We start from the raw sequence: 25,476 nt of genomic DNA, 5'->3' as shown, positions 1-25,476 counted from the left end.
TGATTTAAATGGAAAGCTGATCGAGCACAGCAGCACAGGCAGTGGAGTGGAATTCTAATCTGGTATCATGCCTGCAAGAGACTGAAGACACACAGTATATTAAAAGGCCATGGAAGAAAATCAATGCCACGGTCAGTAATTATATAGTATAGATTAATTGAGGCTAGAGGCTGGGGATTAAGCACAGCACAATCCTATATACAGTTTAGAGATTCTGATTGCAAGAACGGCTGGAAGCAAACTCCTCCTGGACTACAAGGGATTGAAGGTCATACCATATGTCATTGGCAAGGCTGGCTTCTCTAGAATTTCAGTAAGGTGTCAGATTTCACTTATAATCACTGTATATGTAAGTGATTATGAACATGTGAATGGTCACCTTGAACACCTTGCAGGCTGTTAAGAGTTGAACTGAATGCCATATGGCATTTCATACGTAACTTTTTATAGATTTTTTTTTCAACGAAGTCTCCGATTTTTTTCATGACATTAAGGTCATGATAATGTGGGCATCCCAATATACTTTTTCCTCATGGGTAGGTATATAATAGGGGGTATATAATATCCAGGACTATTTGTCTACAAGGCTTCCTCTATCTGATATTTGGATGAATAGTTTTATTGAATAATAGAGAAAGTGATAAAGGCATTGATTTGGTTCTGCCTTCGACTGGAATCAAACATGAGCTCTTACTTTTCCTTTACACTTGTAATATCCTATTCTTGTTTCAACAATCTAACAGGGCAAAACTCCTGAACTGGTACTGACCAATGGTCTTCTTGTCAGAACCTGGTAATACCTTTACATTTAAAATGAGCATCCTTTAAATTGTAATAAAATGCTTTTGATAGAAACGTTTCCATAAACAAAATAGTATTAGAACTCTCTCTTCCCACTTTTATGCCATAACTAGGCTTCTGAAACTGAGATTTGGGGAGCTGGAGGGAGAGATACAGTAGTCACCATTTTAAAGAGAAACGGTGCAAGGCATATCAGAAATCAGGGCCAATGAATGAAAAGTCTTCTAGAAGCAGGCAAAATAGAAAAATCCAAAACTGCAAACCATATAGCAGAACCTTCAGTTACTGACCAAATCACTTTAATTAAAAGGAAAACACCAAGTGTTTTCCTGATTGTTATGGCAAATGAAAGTGCATAAAGTCACATCATCAGAACAGCTTTTACTCTTTCCCTGGTGTTATATGTACATAATATCTTAACAATCAAAACTCAAATAATACCCCACAAGCCACATGCAGCTTAGAGTTTGACATGAGGCTAGGGATAGGGTGGAACTACTTGCTTCACCCAAAGCTTTCTGTAATCTGGGAGCCAAGATTTCCTGATTATTTCTAATTATTTATTTTTTTCAAAACCAGCTCGGCCACCAAGCTACTCTTTTAAACTTGAGCAAGTCATTTAGTGCTGGATTCTCCATCTCTTGGGCCCAGATCCAAAAAGACATTTAGGTGCCTAAGTCTCTGTTTTAGGCTCCACTGCGATCCACAAAACTCCAGCACAACTGCTGCCTACCCCTGTGGGTGCGGTAGTGCCCGTTTCTGAGCATGCCTACCATTCAAAATCTGGCAGCAGCAGCACTCCAGTGATTAGAGAATCCCCCTGAGAGGTGTGGGAGACTCCTGTTCAAATCCTCTTTGCCCTCTCAGACAGAGGGCAGAATTGAAGGTGGGTCTCCCAGATCCCAGAGGAGAGCTCTAACCACTGGGCTAAAAGCCATAGGGAGGACACCACCTCCTTTCTCTTTCCTTCCCTCCTTCCCTGCATTTTTTTTTTTTGATGGAGTGAGGCATGTGCCTTATTCAGTCACACAGAAGACAGCCTAAGCCACCTGGCTTCAGGAGAGAGGTTCTCAGTTATGGATCACTAGCAGAGATAAGCATCTAAATACAGGCTGCAAGGAGATACTTCTCTGTGCAAGGAGAAGGGCTTAGGGCACACCTCTGTCCTCGGCATCTCCCATTGGTTAGCTTACACGCCCAATCTGGTGGCTTTTTTGGATCACATTCTGTAGCCATGTAGTAATTCTGAGACAAAGGGATAAGGAATTGTCTGTAGAAATGCAACAGACCGATAGGCCTAGACCTATAAAAATAGCTTGAGCAGTTAGCATAAGAGTAATGCATAATCTGAGTAGAGTAGTTGCTTAATAAATTAGCATAAATAAGTGAACCAATAGTGGCCTTAAGTTACAAGTTGGCACATGACTTTATTTTTTAATGTTCACAAGTGCTGGAAATACTGACAGGTAACTGCAAGAAGGCAGTTGTACCGATTTAGAGAATTTTTGGAGGGGAACATCTTTTAATGACCTTAACCTAATTAATAGACTAACCTATATGATAAGGACACCCCAGCATTATGAGGGTGAAGAAGTTAAGATATGGTGATGGAGGAAGGAGCTATTCATGCATATACATGTAGAACATCAAGGCCTATAAAACATCTGATCTTAGGTAAATCTGTTGGGGTTCTTAATTGGGATGCCAAAGTCAGAGTAGGATCTACCTCGACCCATAGAACTCTCCCCAAGATCAGAGTGATTATATAGATGTAATAGTACAGGTCATTCTTACAGTGTTTTATTATTTCATATTATTTTCACATAGGGGTATGAAATTTTTAGACAAATCTATTTGCTAAAATTCATGGTGATTTTTAGTATTCACAAGCATTTTGTAAATCCAGAAACAAGATGAATACTTACAAATAAATAAATACTCCATGCATTATTACAAACAGAATTTGCTCTTTCATTTAAAAAAATTCACAAAGCAGTGCTTTGGAGTGGTGGTGTGTTTTATTATTCAACCAGCTGTTGTGCTAGGTATCACTAACACACACTTCTGGTGTGATGGTGGCGTAGGTTCAGAGCCCCCTGTTGGAGGCCTCAAGGTCCTACCATATCTGACCCAGGAAAAGAGCAGAAGAGAAGTCCTCCAAGCAGCCTAGAGTGGTTGCAGGGAAGTACCCAATGAGAGAGGCTGCAGGGAGCAGCCAATCAGGGCCCTGCAGGCTCACATAAAAGGAGTGGCAGGGCCAGAGTCAATCAGTTGCTGGCTGGAGCAGGAGGAGAGAGAACTGTGTTCCTGCCTGGTTGAAAGAGCAGCAGGACCACGGACAGCTCAGTGCTGGCAGGGACCGGGGGAGCAAGAGAGAGATTCTGGCTGTCTGTTGGAACTGAGCTCAGGGAGGGCTGCAGGAAGACAGTGTCTCCCTGGAGGAAGCCCAGGGGATATGGCCCCATAAAAGGGCCAGGACAAGTTAGACTGTATATCCTGGAAGGGGTTTCTTCTGTTTCACATACAGACAGTGTGTGTGACTTGGCCAGAAGACTGAATCACTGAAAACCTGCAGACATACCTGACCAGCACGGGGCATTTGTGAGAGATGGGTGCCATGCTGTTATACCTGGTATTAGAGCAAAAATGGGAATACTAAACAACTGGATGAGTGGCGTGTGAACCATATCCTACCCAGCAGGTAGTATAAAAGCTGAAATGGCGAACTTTTCAGGAGAAGGGAATGTAGGTAAAACTCTCTCCCTCAAAGAGGAGGAGAATGCATCAAATGAACCCAGAGAGAGACAAAATAATCACACTCCAATGTCTCTTCATGAAGGTGAGTTCAATTTGCTAGAATTGTGTTGGTATATAATTAATTGGGATACATGGCTTTCTCTATTTAAAATGAAGTAGCTCTCTAGCTCTTCAAGGCTGAATTCCCCATTCCAGTCTCAAAAATACTTATTACCTAGTGCGAGCAACTGTGTCTCAGTTTACCAGAACTTTTGCTCATTCTAGATTAAGCAGAATTCAGAGCGCTCCATGTTATCATCTCTTGATTTTGTATCCTCCCCCGAGCTGCTGTGAACTTTTCTGACACTTTGTCAATTTTATCACACAGTGACTGCATGAAGTTACCTCTCAGCTCCCTTACCCTATCTAGCCTTAAGCTATTGGGAAGGCTCTGCACTTCAGAATCATGACCAGATAGAGCTAGCCTGAACAACTACTCCATGCTCCTTTTAAAAAGTTATTTTATCCATCCTGCAGTATTTTTCATCTTAGACTAGGAAAACCCGATATGTTGCAATATTATTGACTCCTTGGGACTGGAGCGTGAGTGTTAGGTCTCATTTGCCTATGAATGCACCTACATTTACATTTTGTATCACTGGTAACTAGACAACTTTCATATCTCTTCTAGTTGTATGTATCTTTATTTGTATTAGTGGAGTGCCTTGGAGTACCAGTCACAATATAATTAAAGATATTTAGAGACATTGAAATGCTACCTCTACCTCATTGTAATGCTTAGAATGCAGAGGACTTTTTATTAACAGAATGAGGCAGGTGTAGCATTCCATAATAGACTTGCTCATTCCAGCATGATAATCACCTCCCAGGAAGCCTTCGAGATTTCATATCAAATATGTGAGTTACACATCACCCCTGTATGTGGGCTCATTTAATTGAAGTAACACAACATGAACGAAAAGGATGACTATTGGTCTTAATTTATACCTCTAAATTTAAACAAATAATCAATGGGTGATTTTTTTTCTACCTTTACATTTTCAGCCAGTGCAAAGATAGTAGAGAACTATACACTGTATTACTGCTGTGTTATATAGATACTGGGGAGGAAAAGGAACTATACTGACTTCAGATGATTGCCCCCCCTCCTCCCCGTATTTCCATTTAAAAATAAAGTGGACTATCTATGTGATGTCTGCATACATTGTTTTAATCTAATTTTCTTTGAAGTTAAGGATCTGAGTCCAGGTGTGTGGAAAAAGGTGATGCAGCAGCCCTGCAAGGTTTAATGATCCCTGCCTGTCCCATGGCTCCTCTTTTCCCACAAACTGTAGTTGCTCCCCTTCTCTCACAAATTGTCATAAGTGGTGAACTCCTGGAAAATGCTGAGCGTTTCCCTTACCTTGATAGCCACCTCTCCCAGACAGCCAATCTTGATGTGGAGATTGAACGTAGGCTCTGTTGTGCCTTCAGAAAGTTGCAGTGGTCCTCCCCACTCTTCTATATGGGTGCGAGACATGAGTGACATACTGAAGCCATCTTAGGTGTCTGGAGTGGTACCAACAGCGCTGTGTTAGGAAGATTCTCCATATCAGATGGGAAGATCGTCACACTTATGCCAGCATTCTCTCTGCAGTTAATATCACCAGAGTTGAGGTGAAGATTATGAAACATCAACTCTGCTGGGCTGGCCATTGTGTGCAGATGGCAGATACTCACCTTCTGAAACAAGTCCTCTTTTCTCAAATTAGTCATGGTAAGAGAACTCGTGGGGGACAGAGGAAACGGTGCAAGGACCTCTGAAAGTATATCTTATGAAGGGAGGCATTGACCCTATGAATTGGGAGGAGCTGGCTGGCAATAGACTGCAATGGTATTGCATCACACATCAAGCCTCAGCCTATTTTGAAGAGAATTGTCTTCCTCAAGAGACTAAGAAACAGCAGAGCAGGAAGGGAAGTGTACAGCATGCTGGCTGACAGTTGTGTTCTCTCCAAGCAACCACATATAATATATGTGGAAAAACCTGCAGAGCATAGATTAGAATCCTCCGCCATCTTAAGTCTCATCAATGATTCTTCCCTCGGCAGACATCATCCTTGTATCGCGGGATAGCCAATGATCACCTGGCTCAGTGGGATATATAAGGAAGAGGAAACTGGGCCTACAGGCTGTTTTCTTCTTTTCCAGGTTGATGGAGGCAAGGGAAAAGCTTCTGGGGATTGTAGCCAACATTTGTCAGTTGAGTTGTTTTATTTTGGTATTATGTCTTTTTTTTTTTTAAGTGCCCAAAGATGAGGACCTTTAAAGGAACAGGGCATGGTGTTTGCTTCCATTCCTGGGCTAGTGAAATAGCCCACCAGGTTATACAGTGTTCAGAGGCAAAAGACTGGCTAACTAATATACAAATTCTTAGCAGATCAATTGCTTTTATGAAGGTTACTCTGAAAACTCGTGGTTTTTTTTCTAACTAGCTTTGAATTGGGAAATATCTGCACGAATTCAAAGTTTAAATATATGTTCAAAAGGCAAATGAATAACTCCAAAAATAGGGTTGCCAATCCAAAGTTGTATCTTTTATAACATACCATTGTTCTTACTGGTGAAAAGACATCCAGGAGTTCGCTCCCTAGTATTGATGTGAACCATCTTTATGCAGACACAACTCCTGGATCCATTTGAAAGATTTAAATTAACTTTGTGTCAAGTTAAAATGGCTTGCAGATGTGAAATAGGACCTCTTCCCCCGCCGCCACCCTCCCCCCCTATGAACTAAGCTGAAATCTGAGTGTAAATAAATGCAAACACTTTTGTGATAGAGAATACAAAAGCACAAATACCTGAATTGTAAATGGATTTACTTTAACACCCTATGTTTGACATTCTGGTCTGACAATGAAAAGGTTACATTCATTTCCTGCCATGGTTGGCTTGCACTGCTGTCCATATGTATGGTGTTACCGCTCAGGAGGCATGGTACAGTATAGACCTTTTTTTCTCAAAACTCCCTCTTATTATAAGGAAGAGATAACATTTAATTCCTTTCTTAAAATACTCTATTTTTATAGAAAATAAAATTGCCTGGGAGTTCCACCACAAGTAAAAATAGTTAGAAGCCTGCACAAGTATTTTTATTTTACATGTCATTGGGTTTCAAAATAGGGAAGAATACATCTGAATTCTTAGGAGTTAGGCTGTTAGACATTTGACAACAGAATAACATAGAACTTTGCTAAAATAAATGTAAACTGTCTCTGCTCTAAAGCTGTATATATTGACTATAACTTAACTTCTGATCAGTAACAAAGATATACAGCTGTATAGTTTAATTATTTCAGCAGGAATATAATATATACATTATAAAGTTATCCAGAGCATCTCCACAGCTAAATACTATAGAAATGTAATCTACCTGGACATGAAAGATTAAATTCTGAGGAAATTACAACCCATACAGAATTACCATAAACACATCAGATTTTGCTTGCACTCATTATAGCGTGTCCCCACAGAATATATATGTATATTTGTTATTTGGTGCTGTGCTGTACACAGATAAAGATGTGCTCGTGGCTCGAAGGAGTTTAAAAATCTAAGAGTTTATCCTGCAAGGTGCTGAGTACCTTCTGCTCCCATTGTCAATGGGAGTGGACAGAATGCAGCATCTTTCAAAAGATCCTTAGCACCTTTCAGGGATCAGATTCTAACATGGACAAAAATATGTCAGTCCATACAATTTCATATATACATTAAGCTCCTGCCTACATTGGTTGAGGATCAAATCTGCATGCAAACTGTGGTTTGTTTGTTTGATAAAAGGCATGAGTGTGGCAAGGCAGATAATGGATTATCACCAATAGTCTTTGAGAAGGAATTTGGATGTGGGGAGACCACTTTAAAGTCAACTTTAAAATTTTTGGATCAGATCAATGAGTATTTTTTTTTATTCGTCACTAAGACAACTGTTCCTCCAGATAAAACCAACAGGGACCAGAAACCAGCATAGAGCTATTCAGGCATGCTAACAGCAACCAGTAAAATTGCCACTGGAGTGACAGGCAGCCTGTCTGAAGTAAAATAATTAACTCTGGACAGGCCATGTGCCTCACTTTACTAGCTTTCAGATCACAACAAAAGATAGAGGAGAAATTAATAAGACTGGGGCTTTTCAGCTTGGAAAAGAGATGACTAAAGGGGGACATGATAGAGGTCTATAAAAGCATGAGTGATGTGGAGAAAGTAAATAAGGAAGTGTTGTTGTTTACTTCTCATAACACCAGAACTAGGGGTCAACAAATGAAATTAATAGGCAGCAGGTTTAAACCAAACAAAAGGAAGTATTTCTTTGCACAACACACAGTCAACCTGTGGAACTCTTTGCCAAAGGATGTTGTGAAGGCCAAAATTATAATAGGATTCAAAAAAGAACTAGATAAATTCATGGAGGATAGGTCCATCAATGGCTATTAGCCAGGATGGGCAGGGATGGTGTCCCCAGCTGCTGTTTGCCAGAAGCTGAGAATGTGTGATGAGATGGATCACTTGATGATTACCTGCTCTATTCATTTCCTCTGAAGCACCTGGCATTAGCCACTGTTGGAATACAGGATACTGGGCTAGATGGACCTTTGATCTGACCCAGTATGGTCGTTCTTATATATCATTGATTCCATTTAACAGATGCAGGGACTTTCCTGAACCCATAGAGACAGTCAATGTCAGAGTATACATTAAAATTAGGAATTCCTACATCCCACTCTTATGCTCAGAACACTAGATCACAGTCCTCTCAGTTCAGAAGCTAATCTGGGCCAAAGAACAAATAATTGTGTGTGTAGCAATGGATGTCAGAAAAATAGTACAATTACAAGTATATTATCAATTTTAAATCATTGCTTTCTCACATGCCACTCAGTGCTCTAGATTCCTTACATCTGCTTCCATTGATGTTGAAAAGATTTAAAGATCACTCAGCACTTTGGTGGCTCAAGCTCTGTAAGCAGAGAAATACAAAAACAAAAAAAAAACCCAAAGTACCAATATCGTTTCTTATGTATCCAGATTTTTTCTACTCTATTGTGCATTTGTCACTTACCTATGATGGTATGGAGGATGTTATAATGATTGTGTTGGCACTCATTTGAGATCTTGGATAACTCAATTGTGGCTTCACACCTTGTGAATAATTGGACTATCTCCATTTCATATTGATAAAAGCTTTAGAGTGCACCACACAACCATGTATACTCTCTATATAATCAAGTCATCCACCACATACATACAGCCATCTGTGTATGGACTATGACTGCACACAATAGCGCTACACAGAATTTACACTTTCCACAATAGTTTGAGATTGTAGAAGGACACTATGTATGAATGGAACTGCAATGGGAATTTAGAAGTGGAATTTGATCAGGACAATAAATAGCTCTGGTTATCCCAAAAAAATGTGAATTATCATATCTCTGATAACTTCATTAGTTGCTTTGATGTAATAGTCCAGATCCTGCCTTCCTTACCCACCCAAAATTCCCAGAGATGTGAATTTTGGGAAGGCACAAATGCAGGATGAACCCCAAGATATTATATAAAGTATTCCTGCTAGTCCTCATCTGGAGTAAATCAGCATAGATTAATTGAAGTCAATGGAACTATATGAATTTATACCAGCTATGGACTTGGACTTATTAATTGAATCACAAGATGTAATAAACCACTTTAACTGGTAAATTGGATTGTAACATTTGCCCCCTTCACATAAATATAATCAACTTTTGTTTACCTTTTCATTGCTCAGCAGACAATTGTGTGTCTTGCTAGCCTGAGACTAAAGGCCTGGCAGATACACATTTAGCTGAGTTTTCTAGCTGAATGCACTTTGATCCATAATTGATGGACCTGTGTTCAAATCTCCTGGTTGCTAAAGTAGTAATACCATCTGATCCATACAATTATTTTTCAAATGCTGGCCCTTGAAACCCATCAACCTCCTCTGTCCTACCTTTTCTGTCTGCCAAGGGCCTGTTTGGTATTTAATTTTTGACTGATTTTTTTTTCTACTGTAGGAGCTCATTGACAATGGCTAGAACACACTGCTTGCTTTCCCAAACTTTGTGTTTATTTCCCCTAAGATCTTGCCATCTGCTGTGCTCAGCTGCCCAAATAAGTAAAATTTCCAATCTCTTACAGCTTCTCTGATGCAAGCATTATCTGCTCCCTCAATCTTTCCAGCCTTCATCAAGTTCTCTGTGACCAATTCATCTTTTAAATAATATGGATCACAACATGCCGTGTTACTACAAGCAAACGTATTGACACTGGCATGGAGCTGAGGATGTATAGACACAACATTAATTATATAGAATTTCAGATACTATTTAGAGGACAACCAGTCTGGACAACAGACTAATACATAATGTTCTGTGCATGTAGGATGACCAGATGTCCCGATTTTATAGGGACTGTCCCGATTTTTGAGTCTTTTTCCTATATAGGCTCCTATTACCCCCACCCAGTTCCAATCTTTCACACTTGCTGTCTGGTCACCCTATGTGCCTGTGTGTTCCTTATTGGTCTGTCTTACCTATCACATACACCTGCCTTATTGAAGGGAAGCTCAGTGTTGCAACCCCAAGTGTTTAGGCCCCCGCAAAATCATGCAATTGGCTTCAAACTAATGAGATTTTAAACAATATAAAATGTGGGGGTTCTTCTGGGTTTTTTTTAGTCAAGGGTTTGCATATTCAAGCTTTCCCCTGCAGACTTAATTTTTTAAATAGTAAATGAAAGCTGATATTTTCACAAAATAACATGACCCCATGAGCTAAAAAAAAATCAAACATCAGGTGACTCACAATAAATCATTAGAGTTGGCAACTCTGGTAGCTACATTGGGGTAGATTCTTCTCTCACATACGTTAGTGTAACTCCACTGACTTCCACAGAGTTATTCCTGATTTACACTAGTGTAAGTCAGAGAAGAATGCCCTATGTTTTCATACAGTATACATAATTTATAATGGGAGTAGGTACCTATTAAGTATACCAAATTGTTCAACTCTTGGAATGCACTTGTTTGGTGTTACTGTGCCAAACTCATAATTTTTTAAAGAGGAGGAAAAAGAGAGGGATTATGGGCAGTGGTAATAGAGAACTGAATATGTAGACAGTAAAACAGGTGTTGCTGACTAATCTTGCAGGCCTGCTTAACTCTTTTTAGGCATATCCTCCCTGCAAAATTGCAAGATCATCCTGAGGTTGTTTTTGGGTGGCTTTGACCGGTAATCCTCTTTGAAAGAGAATGAATCATCTAATGGCAGCTCTAGCTTGATTGTGTGAGATTGCTTTTTCTCTTTGATTCGAAACATATTACAAAATAGAAATGTGGCCTAGAAAAAGATATAAAAGCTTGTGTTCCATGCAATCAGATGCTTATAAAAACAGAACAGGGACATTGTGTAGAATCCTGGCAAATACTAATTCCAAAATTATATGCACAAGGTCGGGTTATCCATTGGCAGACCTTGCTCCACAAAGTCAGTTTCCCAGGAGGCATTTCCCCCATTCTTCATTTATTTCTCTCCCCGTGTTGATTTACAGTGGAGGGGAAGGCTGAGAGAAGCTGGCAGCAGAATGAAGACATGAGTATTGCTTACATGTAGATTCCCAAGGGCTCCCATCAAACCTAAAAAAGAAACAGTGGAAGAGGATGTGGCTGACTTCTCACATGTTGTGCAAACTATATCCTCCCTGTGGCTAGGCCAAATCTTTCACATGTTTTTAAAGCCTTTAAAAAAAATTAAATACAGGGTGGTAAAGTATGAAACTTTCTATATTCTCACCCCGACCCTGCCACCATGGGACATAAATAAAAAATGCTTAGATGATATAATACCCCTTCTCCACTATATATATATATATACACACACACTCTACACACTTGAGCCACTAAGTACCTCTTCTTTTAAATCTAGCATTCTTTAGTGGGACTACTGCTGTCAGCGCAATGTTAGAAGAAGAAAATCTCGCTGTATGTCAAGTCGTTTTTTGCTTCCCCAATGTGATCTGGCTGTTTGTCCCACAAAGCACAGGTTTTTTTTCTGTTGCTGTATTAAACTTTTCTGAAATGTCTTCATATCACATTATGTGGTGTAACAAAGTGTGAAATAACCTCTTGACACTTGCTTTAGTTTTGTCAAGTTCTGTTTACAAATTCAAAAGGACCTGACATAAATAGCTGTCAACACTTACTTATTACTGCTGCGACTCACTCCACCTCGAGAGTCTTGGTACACAGCAAGTAGAAAAACATCAGTATTAAAATCTTATCTCAAAACCTGGAGTAATTGTTCAGCTCCTTTTCAATTAGCTTGCACAGTAAATCTAATCATGTCACGTAAAACACCAATGCTTGGTTGCCAGAACAGCTGTGGAACGATACCACCCCATTAGCTTGTGGCCCTGCACCAACAGCCATGATTCAGAGAGGACTGACACATGACACTGTTGTAAAAAGGCTTTTCTTTTCCTTTAAATTACTGTACCACTACAGATAGGTAACACTTTCCTTACCTGGGAGAAGGCAGCAAAAAGGAAAGAACATCAGTGAAAATAAAGAGCTGGCTTGTTTCATCCCTGTGTTCCTGTCCTACATGTGTAAATCTCTACTGTGTCATGAAATTTCCTGAAAGTCAACAGAAAAACACTTTTTTTTGGATAATGTAACAGGGTGTCTATCCCATTTAAAGGGTAGTAAGGACTAGCGTCATCCAACCCCTGATCCATGATACACCCCCTTTAAGGTTACAGCAATTCTGGAGCAGACAGAGGGCTTAGGGAGGGCAGAGGCAGATGGTGGGGCAGAGAGAGTGATCCCGAGATAACAGTTAGTGGCTGGGTGGAAAAACCCAAGCTACTGTTCCTTTAAGGGCCTCAGACCAGGACCCTCATAGGGTAGGGTGGGACAAAGCTCCCCTCTCTCTCTCAGCAACCGGGACCAATTCTGGTTAGGAGGACAGTACATAGTGTGCCTCTTCCCTTGTAATGGGAGAGATACTAGTAGGAGAAGAACAGGAGTACTTGTGGCACCTTAGTAGGAGAAGGACTCATCCAACCCAGGAGGAAAGCAGTGAGATGGTGTGACATGGCCTTCAGGTGGCGAGGATGATTGGAAGAATGCACCTTAGCGGAGATGCTGGGCAGGCAGGCCGAGGGTAGGAGGAAGGACTTTGTTATGAAGGTGTTTTAAATTCTGTTTGAAAGGCTGGTGGCAGTCTGGGTGGACCTGGGGGGCAGTAATTTAAAGGGGCCAGCTGGAAGAAGCTGGCTTAAGGCTGAATCTTAGTACACCCCCAAGGAGGACTGTGGGGGGCCCTGAACCAGGGGGAGGAAGTGTGTGAGTCCAAGGACCAAAGGAGGCTCTGTGGAGCAGGGCTGGATACTGGTGAGCTGGGGGAGCCTGCCTGAACTACAATACAGTCACAATAAGGAGGGTTGTGGAATTCCTTAACCAAAGGAGGGGGAGTTTAGACCAGGACAAGAAGAGAACCCAGAGGAAAGACTCTCCAGAGAGGCCAGGGCTACAGTGGGACTGGCAGAGCTCCCTGGCCCAGAAGGAACTGGAGAACTTGAAGTCCTGGAGTAAGAGATGAGTTGGACAACCCAAGAGGGATGGGGTTGGGCCTGAAGCCCAATGGAGACTATATTTTGTAAAAATGTAATAAATTAGACCCTAAGAAGAGGAACGTTGTATTAAATATGCTGGACCGTTGTTAAGAGATCCAGGAGGAAACTGAGAGTGGGCTGTCTGCAGGGTCATGCTGTGCCATAAGAGGGTGTGATCTGGGAGGGCACTGTGCTTCATAATTTTAAATCCCTGTATGTTGGTTTTGAGGCCAGAGGGGTGCCGATTCTAATGAAGTCCATGTCCAGTTTCAGTAGGGGAGTGTCTGACTACACATACTTAACAATTGGCATTAATATGGAACATTGATATACCAATGTACAGATAACATCCTTCATCCAAAGAACCCAACAATTATTACAACTGGATTCAAATTATGATCTAGATGCTGGCTGCCCTGGCATGGGAAAGAAAAAGAAAAAGCCTCCTCTTGTGTACTGATGTGGTGGATAACTAGGATACTGGTATTTGTACTCCTTCCAAAGAGGAAGACTAGACCAGAGACCTCCCCCCCACCCCACTAAGGCTGACTATCAAAGGCATAGCAACAATGAACAGGAATGTCTTACTCATTTGAAACAACAGGGAGCTTCATGCAGGCAGAATGTGATTTCCCAGTTGAATTAAGGCAGGAAAGTAGGACTAACGCCTATTTGCATGAAAAGTGCATGGGATTTTTCATGACCACAAGGGGGATCTCAATTTTATATCTCATCTAAAAGGCAGCAACCTGGTTCCTCTAGCATTACTTCAGTGCTGACTTGGAAAGAAGAGTGACAGCTTCTGAATTGCCAAGGTCACTGACTGCAGTGACAGTATTCTACAAAGGGTTTAAAAAGTACACAAGATTAATTCAGCCCTGTTGTAAGCATGTGCAACTACTGAAATGTATGGTTTAAATTAAGGTATGGAGTGAACCAATGGCTTCAGAACTTTATACCAAGGCTGAATGGGGCCCAGGCTCTTTGATAAAGCATATGATAAAATGTTTTAGAACTATGATTATGGCCAGGTTCCCTATGGCAAGAATAGTCAATTGATTAATGGCCTACATTCACCCATCAGTTAAACAGATAACTGGCAAGAACATAGCCTAGCAGCGATAGACCATGAGAAGTGACCTGGACTCACTTCACAAGGAGCTGTCCTACTGTTGCAGGGCCATAAGACAGAGAGGTCCATTGTTTTACTGTAAGCTATTTGTCAGCCAGCTTCTCAGAAACACAATTCTGTATTTTTTCCACGGCATGCACATTTCTCTTCCTTATACCTACTGAGCACGGAGCTGGGAAAAGGATTCACATGGTCAGCTTGAGGTGATGACAAGTTTGCTCCTGCATCAAATGAAATTTTTTGTTGGAGGAGGCAGTGACAAATGTGATCTTCAGCTATCAGGTGTATGACTGGTGTGGATGAGAAGCTGACATGTTGTCAACCTCCTTTCTGAAGACCAGGTTGCGCCTAGTAGGCATATGCCTATGACTGAGCTGAACCACTCTAGCACGAACCCTAGAAAGTGGTGGGTCATGGCTCCCTGCCCATTTTGGGGTGGCTTGCGTTCCAGGGAGAAATTACATCAGTTAAATCTATAGTAGGTATATCTCTGACAGGACACTTGGAGGGAGCTCCAGAAGGGAATTGTTGCAGACTTTCCTTCCCTCTAACATTGTCCTAAGGGTTTTATGGTGGAGGGGGCAGTCTGTCCCACAGTGTTGAAACAATGAAGTTCACTATGACTCATTAAGAAACACTGATGCCTCAGGAAAAAAATACAGGCTTCAGTGTTTCTGGAGCATTAGCACCTCCACCTTGTTCAACTACAAAAATAAAGCACTCTGTCTTTGGTTTTACATCTGCCCCTTTACTTTACAACTGTAGGCAGCAGCAGAAGTGTATTCAGTGGAGTCCGAAGAGTTCATAGTCACTTCCAGGTTAAATCAACCCATTGGAGATGAATGCTGCTAAAATAAATCTGAAAATATTTGTTCCCATTTTACATGACTTTGATTTGGCTGTGCTTGCACCACTTTAGGGTTCCTGCTTGCAAATATTCGTGTGTATAGTCCAGCTTTACAAGTGTGAGTACATACAAAAAGCTAATTTGAAGTTTGAATGCTTGGATATTCCACAAAAGTACATTCAAAATTGCATAACTAATCGGTGAATGCAAATTTCAAATTGCCAGTTTTATACTTGAATGTACACTTCCTAACTTTTTAAGGTCTGGAGAGACCCTTAAGATGATCGAGTTCTCCACAAAATAAGCCAGTTATTCTTGCACTGAGCCCAATAACTTTTGGATGAAGTAAACAATATTTTTGATAGATATCCAGACTTGCTTTAAATCTCCAAGTGATGGAGGACTTACTATATTACCTGGCAAGCTGTTCCTCACTGTTAAAAATGCATCTTATCTCCAATTTGAACTTTGCTGGCTTCAACTTCTAGCCATTGCATCTAATAATTTGAAATCTGCAATGCCTACTTTTAAATTACATAACTCATTTAATCAGGGAAACAAAACTATTCCTTATGATGTGGGAGTGGAGAAGACTGATGTGGCAATGTTTTGCTCTCCCTCTGCCCAGGTGACTACTCAAGATACAAGGCAGAGAAGAATCAGACTGAAAGTCTCTCGTCAAACACAACACTGCCTCCAAAAAACCTGAAAAAGACATACCAGAAAGTCACAGGACTAATAGAAAAGGGCTGTCCTAAAGTAAATCTTTATTTTTAACAGTATGAAATAAAATAAATGAAAGAAAAGAGAAGCATGTGCTGTGTTTGACTTTTTTCCAACAATTTACATACACTAAAGATCCATACCTGTTTTTCCCCTTAGATTTGTGATTCAAAACTTGAAAAAGCAAATCTACTTAATTCCTTGGCAATTATCTTTCCTTCTGTCTCTTCTTCCATTTCAGTGTGAATTAAGGACCATACAAACTTTTTTACTGTATGTCTAACTATTGCACTAACGTACATAAGCTGAAACTGTATATAGTGGAATTTAGATACCCATAACTTCCAATATTGCCTCAACTAAATTTCCACTGATGACCTAAGACAGGATTTAAACCCAAGATTTGAGAGTTAAAAGGTTAGAGCCTCAGTATTCTAATATTTACCATATGGTTCTACCCAATTAAATTTGTCCTCTATTGCTACTATTTCTTCCCATTGATCTTACAATTATTGCCAAACCTCAGCAGTTTCTGGAGTGATATTGTACAGCTTGTCTGGGAAGTCTCAATGCTGATGGAAGCTGGCTGCTGTGTGTGTTGCTGTTGGCACGAATTATAGATTTAGAACTGCAATCAAAAATTGAGTTTTTATTTAGGAAAATAAGGGTTTTTTTAAAAACCTCAAACCTCTTTATTTGAGAGCAGCATAATCAGATTCTACTTGGACATATATTTGGGTGGATGCTTCAAACTCAATTTTGAGTTGCCAGAGTTAAAGGCAACTCAAAATATACTTCTACTAGGAAAATTGTACTCCACTTGAGAGAAGGCAGTTTAGAATTAAGAGACTCTGGAATGTATTGGAAAGTGCTTCTGGATACTCCGAGCATATGTGCAGGGAATGTCCTAAAATGGCAGAGTTGTGGGAAAGAATCTTTGGAAAATGTGTTCACATGGCCCTCCCTATTTCTGCCAGTTTCTGCCTGCTGTGAGTTATCACTGAACTGAGAAAGGGATTGAAAAAATAAAGGATAAAAAAAAGTAAAACATGGCTCAGCACATGTTTAATGACAGCCAAAGTACCACTGTACTAAACAGGTACTAGAAATCTGAGATTGTTCCGCTAGAAAAGACAATATACAGAGTTACAGGAGACAATCCTACATATCAAGAGGAGACTAAGTGACCTACTGTAACAGGACTTTTCTGTAATATTCTTCTCTATGCTTCAGCGATGGGAGAAGAGCCAAAACAATCAGATCCCAGGGGGAGAGGGGAACAGTGCCTGCTCAGCTTGCTTTCCTCCCATCTCTAGCTCCTATCCAGAGCTCTGTAGTGTTAAGTTTTGAGGGTGCAGGAGTGGGAGAGCATAGACCAGGACAGGCACAGGCATTCTCCATTGTGTATTCCATGGGCTAGGTTGTGGCTATCAGAGTGACTATATGATCAAGTGTTAATTCAGACACACATTCTCTTGCATAGCTCCTACAGCACAACTGTACGGGGAGTCAGACAATGGCAGCATGACGATGCTACCCAGGGTAATGGACCGTGCAAGGTGACTGTGCAGATAAACTCCCATTCTGCAGGGATGAAGTAGAAATGAGTTTCAAATCATAGTTTCCTCGTCTTCTATGGGATGCAATATTTCCGAGATTCTATGATGCAGAGCCTCCGCTGATATAAACGGTCACAGTTCCAGTGACTTCAATGGACCTATGACAATTTACACCCAGTGGGGTTTCTGCCTCGTATCTTTAACAGAAGCATCCTGTTATGCATAATCATAACCAATTACAAATTAACCATTTTGGACACCATTTGGGGACCTTTTCTAGATTATATTAGTGGTTCTTTGTTTTTACCTTTTTTGTTATAAAGTTCTTCTTCCCTCCCTTTGTTTCTTCTTATCCACTTTCTCCTGTTTTCAATCCCCTGGTTAAAATTGATAACATTTTAAATTTTATTTAATGATACATGTAAAGCAGAGTTCTTTCTTTTCCTTTATTGACATCATAAGCAATTTTGAAAATTTCTTTTCATATTTTTCTAGGCTGGGGATACTTGTGTTTACGTGAAAGTCAATAAAAATGTTATAAAAGAATATACGTTTTAACAAAACTTTATATTAAGGAATATTTTAAGTGATTTCTTATTGTTTTAAAATCATACAAGATGGTACAGCAGGCATTGTAGATTCTTAAATCCATCTTTTAAACACAGTCTCTAAAACCAATATTTTACAACAGGTTTTGTTACAGCATACTGTGAAATATGGATTCAGCTTTTATTACTAATAGGTTTTAACATGCTTCTGTCATTGCAGAAATCATCTGCTTATAGTACTAATGAATATTTTTTTATTTTTGACATCAAGTCTTGCTACTTAATTCAAAACCTGCCTCCTTGTACAGATATTCTACGACAAGAATTAAATTCACCCCTGTGCAGAAGGTCAGCATGAGGCCAAAGCACCATTTAAATCCTATTTAGCCCTTATTCCAAAGACTTAAATGGGACTTATTTGGTATATGGCCTTGTGTTCACCCTCTGCACAAGGGTGAAATTCACCTTAGCTGAACTGTAGAGGGGCTCACAACATCCTTTTGGAAGACAACCAGCAAGAAATTATTACACTTTGGGATACTTGTGAACTCAAGGGAGGGATAGAGAAATATTTCCGTCTTAGTCAGAAAGCAGTGTGATTACAAAGCACCTCCTAACTAGCATTATGTATTAGCAATTGTAAGATAGTGAGAATGGCTGGTTGAAATATACTGTGTACGGATGGTTAGTGCAGTGCAGGAGAATGAGGCAATTTATAGGCTGAATGTGCAGTCCACCAATAAAATGTTTTATTTTGTAAATAAAATGTACCCACTGAATGCTTTTCAACTGTGCTGGTGCTGTATTATGAACAGTTCTAATCCGACTCGATTGTATGAACCACTGGGTAAATTTTTTAACAACTCAGTCTAGGCGAAAAGATTTATGTATGTGTTGATGTGCTGAATGTCTCTGAGTAAGCAGAGGGGAGGAAAATAGTCTGCAGTTCATGGGATTCTTATATTAAATATAAGAAGTTGAAAATCATTTAAAAAAGCAATTTGATTGAAGGACAAGTTCTCTGGCATGCCTGGGGATTTAGATTTTTAAATGACATCTACTTTTTTTTTTTTTTTGAGATATTGACATCCTTATCCTGAAGCTGTTCTGCATGGGAAGACCTCTACTCCTGCACAGAGTCCCATTGAAGTCACTGGAGGTTTCCCAGGAGGTTCCAGGGTTTGCAAAGAGCAGTTTACAGGTTTGGAGCCTAAATTTGCATTAGTTGTTTAGAGTTTGTGGTCACTTAGCTGTGTGATTCTCATTTACACTAAGGCATTTTACCTCATTGGGAGTGTAACTTACACCTTTTTAAAGGCCCCTTTGGGTGTAAATGAGAATCAGGACCTGAAATACATAAATTACAAACTACCAGTATTACCAAAACTGATGATTTTTTTAAATGTCCCCACTAAGCCAACATGTGTAAGTTACAGAGCAATTCTATTCATTAAAGCTCCTTAGATTTTATGGTAAGCTTCAGTGCTTTGCTTTGTAAATATGAGTATTTTATGGCTGCAATCAGAGATCAGGTTGTTCTGTCCTTTCTTCCATTACAAAGTTCTTTGGAAAAGGCATAGCATGGGAGATCACTTAGCAGAATGCACATTCTATTCTGTTGCTCCTTTTTGTACTCACTCTGATTCTCTAAATAATAAATCATAGGACACATTTTGTGCTTGGTTAGAGGTGTGTTGTGTTATTTTGCAACTAAATTGAACTTCTGAATGTTTGTTCCTTAAGTAGTAACTTATTTTGATTAATCATCTCACTTCTGACCCCCATTATGGTCTGCTGTTACTACTGAGGCTGAGGTTGGCGGTGAGGACATCTGAATAAATCATTTCCTCCAGGATATGTTCCACAGACGTTACCCTGAAATTAGGGGGATTTCATCTATATTTCTTTCTGGCTTTAAAGCCAGCAAACATAAATAATTTATTGCATGTTAATAAAACCAACTAAATCTCCCTTCCTTGGGAAAAAAAAACACATCCAAACTTTTCAGTTTGTTGTAGGCTCTTAGACCACAGCATTGTTGATTGCTGGGGGGTAGGAGGGGGGAACAGAAAAGCATTTTGGGTAATGTCCACCTTAAGCATCCCACTTTATTTCAGAATTCTTTCAGCTGTTGCCACACCAAGCAGTTTTTAACACTGCAGCAAGATTAAGTCCATACCATGTATTGGAAAGTTTATAATACAAATTTATGTCCCCAAACTTATTTCCTTATTTCCTTCTTGCGAGTATTGTCTGTTTCTCTCTCAACACATATCTGCTAGCCATGATGGTTGCTCCTTTCTATAAAAATAATCCCATTTCTTTTTTTACTTACTGATTCCTGGAAGGCTTTATTATTCATTTAGATAATACTTTAAAACCCCTTCAGAAATTCTGTGGACCTTACACATGCTAAAATCCCACTGAAATCAATGCCTGATTAAGGATTGCAGGATTTGATCCCTGGGGAATGCTAACTACTCTTGACAAGATTGTGGCTTTAAGCCACTGTTTGCATTGGGGAAAGACTGTAGTGGCAGCCACTCCTGGAGGTTTTCTCCCTAATGCTTTTGGAAGCACAGCCCTTGCTGTTTAATAGCCTTTTTACTCCTCTGCAGACCAGTAAAGGGAGGCAGGATGTTGCCTTTCCTTCTTTGGGGGATCTTAGTGCTGCTGACTGCACCAAACTTTCCCATTCTTGGCACAGCAAAGCCTGGTGTACCCATACTTTCCCACTGGTTTAACTAAAGATGTGATTTATTTTTTAAACCCATTTAGTTAAATAGGTGCATCTTTCTGTGTGAACACTTAAACTGATTTAAAACTGGCTTATATGTGTTTAGCTTGCATTCGTAAACTTACAGGGGCAAATCAAATGGCTATAACCAGTTTTAAACTGATATGTGTTCACACAGGGCTTTGCAGTGGTTTGTTTAAACCAGTGCATATATGTGTGCCCTGAGAGTTCAAGAATGGAGATTTTGCCTGACTTCTGTGCAGTGAGAATGTTCCTTTCACATTTCCCATCAACTTTACACACCTGTCTAGGCTAGAGACCCAACTTAGGGATCTGTTTTACACTAGAGATTTATTCAAGCTGCAGCTATTCATTCACTTCCCGTGACTAGAATCAGAGCTTCTTTTGGTCAAGAATTGGTTTTATCAAGTCCAACTTTCACAAAGGGGCATAGTGGGGTTATTTTAAAAACTGTCACTCTTGGAATTTTTTTCTTTCACATCTTCCTTTCTGTGATTATTCTTTGGTTTCTTTAAAATGTTGTCTATCCCGTTCTGTATTGTCACATACAATGAGTACATATTGCCCATGGCACTCCTACGACTATTATTACTCTTTTTGCACTGTTTCAGCAATACAGTTCCAAGTTAGCCTACATTCCTTCCATGGCTTTCCCTTCTGATGCTGTTGCTTTCATTCTGTCCTCAAAATTGACACAGTTCCATTATTATACCCTTAGGCCCTCCGTATGCTATCTGGTTCTTTATTTAAACTATTGCCTGCATTTGTGTGAAATTCACCCTTATGCACAGGGCCTCACAATGCCATAAGCAGCACTTAAACTCCACTAGAAGATTTAGGGCCAAATTCAGGGCCTAGATAAGTAGCTGAGCCAGATGCCAGACGGGTGCAAGCAAGGGATAAATCCTCCCACAGGTCCTGGAGCACTATGAGCTGCCAAGACTACTTCAGTACAATGGTTGAAGTAGCCACAACAGGTGCTTATGAAGGTTCCACTAGGGGAATGGGAAAGATGTGAGGACATGCATACTGGAATTTGCCATGTGGCCATAGGGCAGAGTGATTATCCAGGCCCACATACTTCCTACATGCCCTTCATCCAGCTCTCCTTTGTGCAGTGGAGCAGTACTGGTTTGCTTGACAAGGCATCCCCCCCATATTTGTGGAAGACAATTGGTTTGGCTTGTTAATGAGGGACTCAAGGAGTGCATGGGACTTTGTGCAGGCCCATTGCTCTGAAATAAATGTTACCCTATAGGCCTTAAACAAAATAGAAGGTAGAACCTCACAAACTTTGCCTGAAATATATAGACAATGGATTCTCAACCTAATTGTCATGATCCTCCCCCTTCCTCCCATATTGTTAAAGGGGAGTGAGGCATCATAGTTCAGGGCAGCTGCACCTGTATTTCTCTTTAGTGGCCCAGCAAGGGAACCCATTGTCAGGCTTCCAGTTCCCCAGCTGTTGCCTTTCTGGGTGAAGACTGCATTTCACTGCCTTCTGCCTGGGGTATGTCCATGCTGCTCAGTTCCCTCCCTTCACTGTGCATTTCCCAGCACAGACAGGTTGCCCAAGGACACCTGCTTGCTTTCTCTTAAGAGATGCTTAATAGGTGTACTTGCTACAATTATAAGGTACCACACCGTTCTTTGTATGCCAGCCTACTTTATTAAAAGAACCTACATGTACTGTATGTAATAAACTTACCACTTGTAACCCTGACCTAACATGGATTCTGGCAGTAGCAGTCCATTAACTCTCCCACCTCAGAACAAGGACTCAGTCTGTCTAACCTGATCCTAAGGCTTGGGGCCCTCCGTGCACCAGGGGTCCTGTCCATTTGCTAAACCAGGAAGAAGGCCCTGCACTAGTTTAAAACCAGACTATTTATCCAAAAATCCTTTCTTTGTCTATTGGTCCCTGGAGAATCCAGTTTGAATTGGCATATGCATCTCTCTCCAGGCGGATGCCTTCAAAGTGTTGATAATGGAGGAAGTACATTAGCATCCCCCCGCCCTGCTAGACAAGGTACATACAATGCTACAACACCAAATACACAATTGCATTTTTAATACAATGTACCCCAAGGGTATTAAGACTAATTCAGTAATTTTTAACTTAATTCAGTAATGTTTACCTTAATTCCATAACGTTGTTAAGGATAGTAGGGGATATTGTCAGTCTGTCATATGGGGATCTGGTCACATGAGAGGGATCCTTGTTCTGGTCTGGAAAAGGTGTCCCAGTATGGAAAAGTTTGAGGACCACTTATGTAGACAGAAAACAGCATGTCCCTGTGAGCAATAATCAATAGCTATTATGCAACTCTTACTGCCAAAATAACAATAAATCCTACCAAAAGCCAGTAGAAAGTTCTCTATTTAAAATCCATGTATGAAGCAGAGAGGAGAGTCTTACGTCTCCCTCCTTTTCATAGCATGGCTTTGAAGCTATGGGGAGCACTTGCAACTGAACTGAAGTAATGTCCAAATAGAACCAAGTTACAAGGTAAAGGCCTCACTGCACCCTTGATAGAGCAGTCGTGCATTTTAGCCCTGCCATGCTTGTATCACATTGTGTAGCAAGATGATAGATCTGATAAATGGGGTTTTTACTCACTTTTGTGCTATGAAATATGGATATCGTGACTTTTAAAAAAATACCTGAAAAATGAAATTGTCCATTGGAAGGGAAGACCAAGCTTATGCAGCAGCAGCATAAACAAACACCCCTACTGAGTGGATGAAAATAAAAAAATAATAAGGTCAAAAACATAGAAATAAAATAACAGAAGATTAAAAAAAAAAGTTAGCAGTTTCTAGAAGTACTATAGGCATATAGGGTACTATTTGACCCTGAATTGCATCACACAGCATTAGTGGCAATCATGTATCTTTGTTATGAAATAAGACCTAATTTTAGTCCCATGAGCAAAGCCTGGTAATGGGATTTGCCTGTGGATAGTATAGGTTGGGAGGGCTGAATCCTACCTCCCAGTGAGGCCTTCCAAGTAGAACCCAGGATATATACATATAGAGCTGGGAATGACAACTGTGGATATGGGCAGCATGACTTGACTGACTTATATCTTTCTGTTCCTAGAGGAATATAGGGCCTTCACCACTGCTTTCCATCTTTGATGGTCTCTTGCTGCAGTCTTAGCTTCTTCCCATGTCATTTTGATAGCTTTCAATCCACAATAATGATGCTCCCCACTTCATGAAGTTGTTGCCCAGGAGATCTGTGCTGTGCATGAACCCACTGGCCACACCACATTCCTAACATACTTCTCCCTCCCTCCCTGTTCCAGAACAGAATGCTGCCAGAGTCCTACTCTGCAGCACAGAGGTAGCTGTGGAATCTACTGCATTGGTAGCCTTATACATCCTGTATGTAGCTTGAGGATTTGCCCAATCAAAGAGTAACAGAAGGAACATAGTTGTATTTGAACATTTTGTACTGATTGGGCACTGACTTCATTTTATTAAATCACAATAGTAGCTACTCCCACTACTGTTGCTATCCCAACAAGCTAAAAATCCATGCTGTAGTTTGCATTTGTCACTGTGGCACTCTGTACCTCAAAGCAATACCCTGGAACCCCCACATTCAGCACTGTCATATAATTATGATTCGTTTTCTACTAAGTATGCCTTGTGAGGTATCATTTTGAAAGTCTTGATCTGTTGAACATTAGTATCCTGTTGGATTGTATGAGCTATCATATGATAAGTCATGAAGTTTTGCTATGTGTATGTTACAGAAATAATGTTGTGAGGTTGGGAATACCCACAACTAGCCTTTCAGGTGCAACAGTGGAGTAGCCAGATGTGCTGATGTCCACACTCCCAGTGACCATCCCAGAAGACTTCTCAGAGAAAGCACGTAGACAATGGAGAAAGTTTGACCGATGGGGGTGGACCCTCATGTCACAGGCATACATCTTTCCAGCAACCTGGAAGAAACTATAAAAAAAGGGAAGTGACATTATGACTTGGCCTCACTTCCCTCACAACTCAACACCTGGAAACACATCTGGAGGACAAAGATTTTTAACTGGGGAGGCTGGCCCTGGGTGGAGGAGAGTTCCGGCCTATGTATTCAAGGTCTGTGACTTATTTGTACTATCTATCAGGGTGAGACACTGCTTGATTCAAATATTGTGTAGTTTATAGAACTCAAATTTTATTTCTTAGGTAACCAACTTTGATCTCTATGCTTACTACTTATAATCACTTAAAATCTACCTTTCTGTAGTTAATAAATCTGTTTTACATTTTACCTAAAACAGTGTGTTTTGTTTTAAGTGCTTGGAAAATCTCAGCTCAGATTACAAAGGCTAGTGCAGGAGTTCTCAAACTGGGGGTCAGGACCCCTCAGGGGGTCACGAGGCTATTACAGGGGGGGTCGCGAGCTGTCAGCCTCTGCCCCTAACCCCGCTTTGCCACCAGCATTTATAATGTTAAATATATTAAAAAGTGTTTTTAATTTATAAGGGGGGTTGCACTCAGGGGCTTGCTATATGTAGGGTTACCAGATAGCAACTGTGAAAAAACGGGACGGGGGTGGAGGGTAATAGGCACCTATAGAAGAAAAAATCCCCCAAAATGGGACTGCCCCTTTAAAAACTGGACATCTGGTCACCCTAGCTATGTGAAAGGGGTCACCAATACAAAAGTCTGAA

The 25,476-nt window shown here is 40.4% G+C and overlaps 1 long non-coding RNA gene across 1 annotated transcript; it reads right to left on the bottom strand.

The window, feature by feature from the left end:
* Positions 1-10,817: 10,817 nt before the first annotated feature.
* On the bottom strand, positions 10,818-23,075 carry LOC117878307. Its single transcript, XR_004645948.1, has 5 exons — positions 22,930-23,075; positions 17,793-17,862; positions 14,518-14,577; positions 12,133-12,244; positions 10,818-11,245 (listed from the first exon to the last, which is right to left on the bottom strand). It is a non-coding gene; the product is annotated as an uncharacterized LOC117878307 (long non-coding RNA).
* Between the last annotated feature and the right edge of the window lie 2,401 nt (positions 23,076-25,476).

The sequence above is a fragment of the Trachemys scripta genome, chromosome 5 (assembly GCF_013100865.1).
Source record: "Trachemys scripta elegans isolate TJP31775 chromosome 5, CAS_Tse_1.0, whole genome shotgun sequence".
Lineage (NCBI taxonomy): Eukaryota > Metazoa > Chordata > Testudines > Emydidae > Trachemys > Trachemys scripta.
This window is presented reverse-complemented; position numbering and strand designations above follow the sequence as displayed.